Source organism: Nematolebias whitei, chromosome 4 (genome assembly GCF_014905685.2).
Source record: "Nematolebias whitei isolate Nwh7 chromosome 4, NemWhi1, whole genome shotgun sequence".
Classification (NCBI taxonomy): domain Eukaryota; kingdom Metazoa; phylum Chordata; class Actinopteri; order Cyprinodontiformes; family Rivulidae; genus Nematolebias; species Nematolebias whitei.
In genome coordinates this window covers 20,607,863-20,616,361 of record NC_056501.1, presented here as the reverse complement: position 1 = coordinate 20,616,361, position 8,499 = coordinate 20,607,863, and the positions used below count along the sequence as shown (strand labels likewise).

The 8,499-nt window shown below is 37.9% G+C and overlaps 1 pseudogene; it reads left to right on the top strand.

Moving 5' to 3' along the window:
* The window catches only part of LOC119408709, a 10,133-nt pseudogene that overhangs the window by 1,193 nt on the left and 441 nt on the right, over positions 1 to 8,499 (top strand).

Sequence of the window (8,499 nt, the reverse complement as noted above, 5' to 3'; positions counted from 1 at the left end):
CTCAGTTTGCTGATGTGTTTGGAAGCAGTGATAGTTCTCCTGAGGTAGGCCCATTTCTCCTAAATTGTGTGTAAAACGTTTCTTGATTTTAGATTGATACTCTTTTTTTATATATCTCCTTTCTGTGTAACAGTAGACTTACAGTACATAACTGTTTCTGCCCTTATCGCTCTCCATCGTACTGATGTGTTTTAGGTATAATTATATTAGGTATTTATTTAGTTTATACACATCTTCATTCCACATTTTCCATCTATATAATTCAGACATAAATTCTTATTCTTAATATTATTATTATTTTTTATTATTATTATTGTTTAGTATTATTGACAGGGCAGCAAGATGGCAAAACTGGCAGAGCCACTGCCTCCCAGTGAGAAGGTTGTCCTGGTTCAAATCCCGGTCCAAGGGCCTTTCTGGGTGGAGTTTGAATTTTCTCTCTGTGTGTGCATGGGTTTTCCTCGGGTACTCTGGTTTCCTCATCATGCATGTTAGGCTGATTGGTAACTCTAAATTATCCCTACGTGTGAGTGAAAGAGTGAATGGTTGTTTGTCTCCTTTGTCTCTATGTGTCCCTGTGATGGACTGGAGACATGTCCAGGGTGTACCTCACTTCTTGCACAGTGATGGCTGGACATGGGCACCAGTGACCCCAGTGAACCAAAAAAAAAGATGCGGGTAAAGATATTGCATTGATGGATGGATTAATGTTAACGTAAATAAAATCCACACTTAAAGTCAGTTAGAAGTTATGGCTTTTTTTTTGTTTGTTTTGTTTTGAGAAATGAACGACTCCTCAAGTGTAGACATTGTTCTTCTAGCTTGTGTATACTAATTCTCAATTATTTTAGTCTCTTGCGGTTGAGTTTTTTGTGTATATGTGTAACAATAATCTTCTTGATTGTGTTGCCTATATCACTGTCCTTGAAACTGAATCACTTATGATCAGTAACTTTATTTTTGAATCAAATTATTCACAATTTTTGTAGATTTCTCCTACTGTTACTCTGTCTTGGTGACCTTTCTTTGTCATTCTGTCCAAAGTCTTTGATTTTGCCAATATTCTGGACATGACTTTAGTTAATATCTATTTCCAAAAAAAAAAAAAAGTGGGGGGGGGGGGGGGGGGGGGGGGGATTGGGGACAATATGGTTGTGGCAGGGGAGAGCATGACCTGACAGCATCAGATGTTTGGGTGAATGTTGGTGTCGAGAAAAGAAAAAAAGAGAAACATAAGAGAAAACCAAATGGTGGAAATTGATGAAGAAAGAATGTTGTGAGAAGTTCATAGAGGAGCTGTTAAAGACTCTGGGTGCTAATAAAGAGCTTCCAGATGACTGGGCTACTACAGCAACAGTAATTAGAGAGACAGGTAGGAAGATGTGTCATCTGGACAGAAAAAAGTTAATATGTGAACCTGGTGGTGGACTAGTGAAATGCAATAAGCTATTCAAAGAGAAACAGGACAGTAAGACTACTGACAGGAAGAGACAGGAGAATTGGGAGATTTGATGTAGGTCATGGAGGGAATGGGGGTAGCAAAAGCAAAATAGATGTATGAAGAGTCGTATGGGAGGGTGGACACAAAGAAAGGGAAGAAGTACTTGTATCAACTGTTGACAAAGGGATCAGGCTGGAAAGAATGTGTAGCAGGTTAGGTTTCATAAATATAGGAATGGTAATGTTCTAACAAGTGAGGAGAGTGTGACAGGAAGATGGGATATTTTGAGGAGCTAATGAATGAAGAGAATGAAAGGGAAAGAAGAGTACATGTCAAATAAACTGTGGACCAGGAAGTAGGAAAGATTAGTAAGGATGATGTTCAGAAAGATTTGTAGAGTATGAAAAAGGGTAAAGCAGATGGAACTGATGACATACCAGTGGAGGTTTGGAAATGTCTATAGAGATGAAGGTGTGGTTTTTAACTTAAATATTTAATGGTATATTTTAGGATGAGAAAATGCCTAAAGAATGGAGAAGTGTGCTAGTGTTAAGGACAAGGGTATTAATGTACAGAGTTGTAGCAACTACAGTTTTTGTTTGTTTGTTTTTTGATACACAGTGAATATCTGGGAGAGAGTTGTGGAAGCTAGACAGACGAGAGGTAACAATTTTGAGCAGCAGTACAGTTTCATGCTGAGAAAGAGCACCACAGATACCATCTTTGCTTTGAGGATGCTGATGGAGAAGTACAGAGAAGGTCAGAAAGAACTCCACTGTGTCTGTAGATTTAGAAAAAAAAAAAAACAACAACATATGACATGGTGCCAAAGAAGGAGGTGTGGTACTACATGAGGAAATCTGGAGTGGCAGATAACTGTTTTAGATTGGTACAGGACATGTATGAGGACAGAAGGGCAGTGGTGAGATGTGCTGTGGACAGACAGGAGAAAGAATGGCAGAGCTGAAGATGGTGATGTTATCCATGGGAGTAACAAAGATGGATTAAAAAAATAAATAAATAAATAAAAAAGAATGAGATCATCAGAGGTACAGCAGATGTTGAACAACTAGATAAAGTTAGCGAGGCCAGACTGAGATGGTTTGGACGTGTGGAGGGACAGTGGGTATCTTGGTAGAGGGATATTAGAAATGCAGGTTCCAGGCAGAAGACAATGAGAAATGCCACACAGGAGAAGAGAGGGCATGGATATTGTTGAAGTGAGGACAGAGTGAGATGGAGGAGGATGACTCACTGTGGTGACCCCTGAAAGGGAATACTTAAAAACAGATGATTCTGTCTCTTTTCTTTTTATAAAGTTCACGTCAAATTTGTATTTCACCATAATTATCAGTTAAGCATTGTTGCTGTCTAATTAGAGTACCCCCATAGTTCCTGAGATTTTATCTACATATATGGCCGTCAGGAGATTGCTTCACATGTCACTATAACTTAAGCAGGTCCAACCTAAGCTTACTCATTAAGTCAAATGAATAGGAAAAAAATAATAATAATAAATTGTATCTCATTAACTACTGTATGAATGTGATTACACTGAACAAAGATGGTGTAAAAATATTTGACAGATTATCATGCATCTAAAGTATTTAACCAAGAATGATACAGTACATTGAGCCTGCAATGTCGTATCAATATGAGCGTCTTCTACATTTATAAACTATTTTGATGAGAATTTTTACTGAAAGTTCTGTCTGTATGCATAGCTTTATTTAGCTGAAGTCAAAATTATAAACTTTAGTTATCTGCATTGCTGATTTCAGTTTTACATGTTCTTTTTTTATTAAATAGAACTAATACTTTTTCACTTTGAACTAAATACATGAGAGGTTTTGTAACAGCTTAAACGTTTCAAGCAGTTTCCTCCCTCTCACAGTAAATGTAGCACTGTTTTTTGTCACATTGACATATTTTCCACATGGAGATTCCTTTGAATTTTTGCCTGAACCGTTTTTGTGTCAGTACACAAAATCTGGCATCTGTTAAACAAATGCCACCCAGCACACCCTATGTATTTATGACCTGTATCACAAAAAAATAGACTATTTATATCCATGCTAGCAATTTTTTTATCTTGTATTTAGGCATTTCGTTTAATAATAAAATACTGTATAATCCATAAAGGTGCAGCACACTCGTGACACTATAACTGGCATGACAAAAATCTGAATTTTAAATGATAATCCACCTTCTGATAGATTTGTGATTTATTATTATTTATTTTATTTTATGGGGAGAAACACATCTACAATAGTTTCCCAGAAAAATCTGGCAACAGAACACATTTCATAAAACAAACTTTAAGAACAAGTACGATTGAAACAAACAAAAAAAACATAAAACATATTCCTTAACATAGTGTGCATCTGTTCATGACAAAAAATATATTAATTTCAGAGAAAACACTAACAACTTGATGTATTTTTTTCTCATTTTCTTATCTTTTTTAAATATGTTTAACACAACTAATTCTTTCATTTTTAGACTAGACTGAAGTTGACGCCAGGTCGACGGGACAGCCAGAAGAAGTACCTTCAAATGCAACAAATGTTTAGAAATCAGATGTTGTAGCCTGTGAATATGAGAACATCATCAGTTTGTGTTTGTCTTTGTTTAAAACCAGTTTTATTCAATTTAAATAGCTCTGGACAATGATGGCTGATTGTAAAAGACAGAGTGCTCGTTGTTGAATTACCACAATAAATAACTGTATCATCAGACTAAAAAATAAAATGTTCCATGTGGTATAATATAAGTCAAAGATTTAAAATAAATAAAAAAAAAACTGCCATGCTTATGTCCTCTGTTGCTTAATGATTTGAATAGTGAATGTTTGTAGTTTTTGAGATTCAGCTTTTTCTGGACTGGAACTGAACATGGATTGCAAGTAAACCTTGAAGTTTTTAGTACAACATATTCAAGTGGGTTGAAGTTACATTGTGTTTAAGAATAGAGATAGTTTGTTTGTTTATTTATTCCTGTCTGAGGTAGTGAAGAGTGACAAATGTTGGTGAGTGGAAAAAAATGCTATTTTATTCACACCCAGACACAATGACAGAGCCAGGAGGTGGCCAATGGTGGCCTTGACCCTTTTAGATTAATCTTCAGCAACACCAATCATTTCAGGAAACTATATTTTAATCAATATTAAAGCATATGTTTCGCAAATGATTGGGGTGGCCAGTTTCCATTTGTGTGTATGGTGGTAGCCCTTTTAGATTTTTATATGGCAACCCAGTATTTGGAAGTGACTTTCATTTGCCTAGATGCAGCAACATACCAAAATAGAAGTTTGCACATTGTTTATATTTAAGTTGTCCAGCTCAAGGTTGTTGTTTTTTTTTTCTTTGGTTGTTTGTTTGTTTGGTTGGTTGATTTTTACAACTAGGAGCAGCTTATTAACATCTCAAAAGCTCAAGTACCTCAAATACAGCCCCAACTCCCAAATGAGTTGAAAAGGAGGCACTGTGGACACATCTCCGTCTACCTGGTGTCAGTGTTCAAGTGCTCGACCTCCAACATCCTGGAAATGGCAGGAAACGCAGCTTGTGACAGAGGACTTACAGGAATGATCCCCTGGCACCTACAGCTGGTTGTCCATGGTGATGAGGAGCTTGGCAAGTTGCTGGGAGGAGTGGCCATTGCTCAGGGAGGAGTTCTGCCCAGCATTCGGGCAGCCCTGCTGGCCAGGAGGGAGGGCCAAGAGGTCATCAGGTCCAGGTGGATGGATCAGTATCTGAGGCCAGTTTCTTCAGATCAGCTGTGGGATGGACTGCTGCGGGTGACCCTTTCTGCCCACAGCCATCAGCATATATAATAACTCTTTTTTTTTCCTGCAGATAGGGAAATAAATAAACACACAACAAATCAAAAAAGTAAATGCTATCAAAAATACTCTGAACAAAAAGAAACAAAGTTGAACTGAATTATTTTCAGTCTGAAAAGTGTCTCAGATCAAGAAATTTGGATGTCACAGTGGATTTTAGAAAAGACTGTCACTAAACATCCCTGCATGTCAACAGCTGTGCTGAATCAGGTCACCATGAAAGGCTATGGGGCACTTTGAGATCAATGTACAAACAATAAATAAATAAAATAAAAAAATAAGGTTTAAGGTTCTTTATTGTCATTCACACCACATGTGGTACATGTGGAGAAACAAAATTGTGTACTCAAGGTCCCAGTTACCCTCAAAATAGCAAAAAATATAAAGTATAAGAAAATAAACCGTATATATACGGATTGAAGATATATGCTAAACAACAATAATGTAAAATATTATGGTACATTAAACAGCAGTCTGAACATGAGTCTGTTGTGAGCAGATGGGTATGAATATAGTAGCTTTAAGGCAAGAAATCAGCAGCCCAGATAAAGTGACATATCACTAATTAAGGTGGTATTACAATGATTTTCTTGGTTAGAGATTTATGTGTAACAGCTTCAAGACAGAAAGTGTACCTCAGTTTAGTGGTTCTACACTTAATTCTCCACAACCTCCAGCCTGAGGGGAGCAGGGCAAACAGTATGTGTGCTGGGTGAGCGGGGTCCTTCATCATGCAGCTGTGGCCCTCTTCCTGCATCTGGAGGTGTAGATGTCTGTGATGGTGAGGCTGACTCCAACAGTCTTCACTTTGCAGCCTCCACCACTCTCTGCAGAGCTTTCCTCTCTCCAGCTGTGCAGACCCCATGCCACATGTTGATGCTGGAACACGGAATGCTCTCCACTCCACACCTGGAGAAAGAAGGAAGACAAACCTGTTCACCAAGTGTACTTATTTATTTGTTTGTTTGTTTGTTTTTAATCAGAATAAACAACAGTAAGAAAATTGCTTAGCATAAAGCAGCCAGTTTAAATAAAATATATTTTGCAGGCCTGAATATATGCTAAAGATCAGCACAAATTACCACATTGAAGCTCTGATGATGATGAAGATGGCAGCCCGTTCTTTGATCCTTTACCAATATCTTCACTCCACAACTTCACAACAACCCATACAGACTCATTTAGCTGCACCAGCTGCTGCATTTCCAAACCTCCCTCATCTTAAACACAAGTTTACTCCTCAGTGTTAGCTAGGTTAGCTTCACAGTGGCTAAAATGTCATTGACTTTGTTAATAAATCTTAAGTTCAGTGAACTAATTAGACTATTATGAATTTACTTACCGCTAGGAATTATAACAGTGGTCCAAAATTAAACTGAATAAATCATATCTTGAGTTAAACTACCAGAAAGTCTGACACATTCATGTACACTCGGTTTTTTTTTTTTAAACCCTCAACTTTGTCTGTCAAGCGACATCTAATTACCCGAAGCCACTTCCTGTCACCTTTTACGTCTCTTCAATTTGACCAATGAATAACATCGATATCAGTAAAATTCAACGTCACTTCCTCTTGCAAATATGAACCTTTCAAAATAAAATAAACTAAATAAATTAAACTCGATGATAAACACATCGAGCAACTTAAAAGTCATAAATACGTTTTACACGTCTAAACATGAACTCTAAACACATCTGCATTCGGGTATTTTTTTTATGCACTTCACAAAAATGAACTTCATTTAGTAAAATAAATTACTGAACTGTGTTAAAATCGTATGTGTCTATTTAACTTTGTTTGTGAACAACTCTTTACTCTCCTGATATGTGTTGGTGGTTAAACTTAAAAGCAGCTTCAAATTCTGAGTGAACGTCATGAATTAATGTAAAACTTTAAGTAGTTTAAACTTTGTACATGCTTTTTATTGCTTTGAACTCACGGTGGCGCTATACACCTGCAGTATGATCGGATTTTTCTCCATTTTGACATACCCACATCGATTTAGTACCGAATCATTTCAAACCAGCAAAAGGATCGAACTGCTTCATGTTAGGGCTGTGTTGTTTTACTATTTCATTTTTTATTTTATTTTTTATTTTTTAAACTTGATCGCACCTTAAAAATGGAATCAAGAAATGCATTAATTCAGACGTGTGGGCTTTGCTTTGTCCTCTGTTGGTTGCACGTCGCATATGGAGACCTGAGCTATTCTTCCCCGGAGGAGATGAAACCTGGATCAGTTATTGGAAACGTTGCCAAAGATCTGGGGCTGCAGACGCGCGCGTTGTCTAACAGAAAGGCGCGCATTGACACCGACGGAACCGACAAACGTTACTGTGATGTGAACCTGAAGAACGGAGAGCTGGTTGTGGCCGACAGGATGGACCGAGAGGGGCTTTGTGGAGAAAAGGCTTCGTGCATCTTAACACAGGAGCTCGTGCTGCAGAATCCCCTGGAGCTGCACCGCATCACACTTCATATTCAGGATATTAATGATAACTCGCCGGAATTCAACGAACAATTGACCAATATAGAAATTCGGGAATCAGCAGACAGAGGAGCGCGCTTTGTGATGGAGGAGGCGCACGATGCGGATGTGGGACAGAATTCCGTTCAGCAGTACAGCCTAGAAAATAACGAACATTTTATTTTGGCTTCAGATGGAAACAAAATAGAGCTCGTTCTTGATAAGGAGTTAGATCGTGAAAAACGAGATGAAATGAAATTGACACTAACAGCTCTAGACGGTGGATCTCCTCAGAGATCAGGTACTGCAGTTATTCATGTCTCTGTGCTGGATGCTAATGATAACGCCCCAGTGTTCAGTCAGGCTGTTTATGAAGCCAGACTGCCTGAAAACTCTCCTTTAGACACTGTGGTGGTTACTGTCAGTGCTACTGATGCAGATGAAGGAGTGAATGGAGATGTAAGTTATGATTTTGGACATGTTTCTGAAGAAGTAAAAAAGATATTCAGTATTGATCGTAAAAAAGGAGAAATACGCACAATTGGTGGTGTTGATTATGAAATCACAAACTCATATGAAATTCGAGTAAAAGCAAAGGATGGACTGGGGCTTTCGTCTTATGCTAAGGCCATGATTTATATCACTGATGTGAATGACAACGCCCCTGTTATCAGTCTGAAGTCACTGACCAATCCCATTCCAGAAAATATCCCACCTGGTACAGAGGTGGGCATCATTAACGTGCA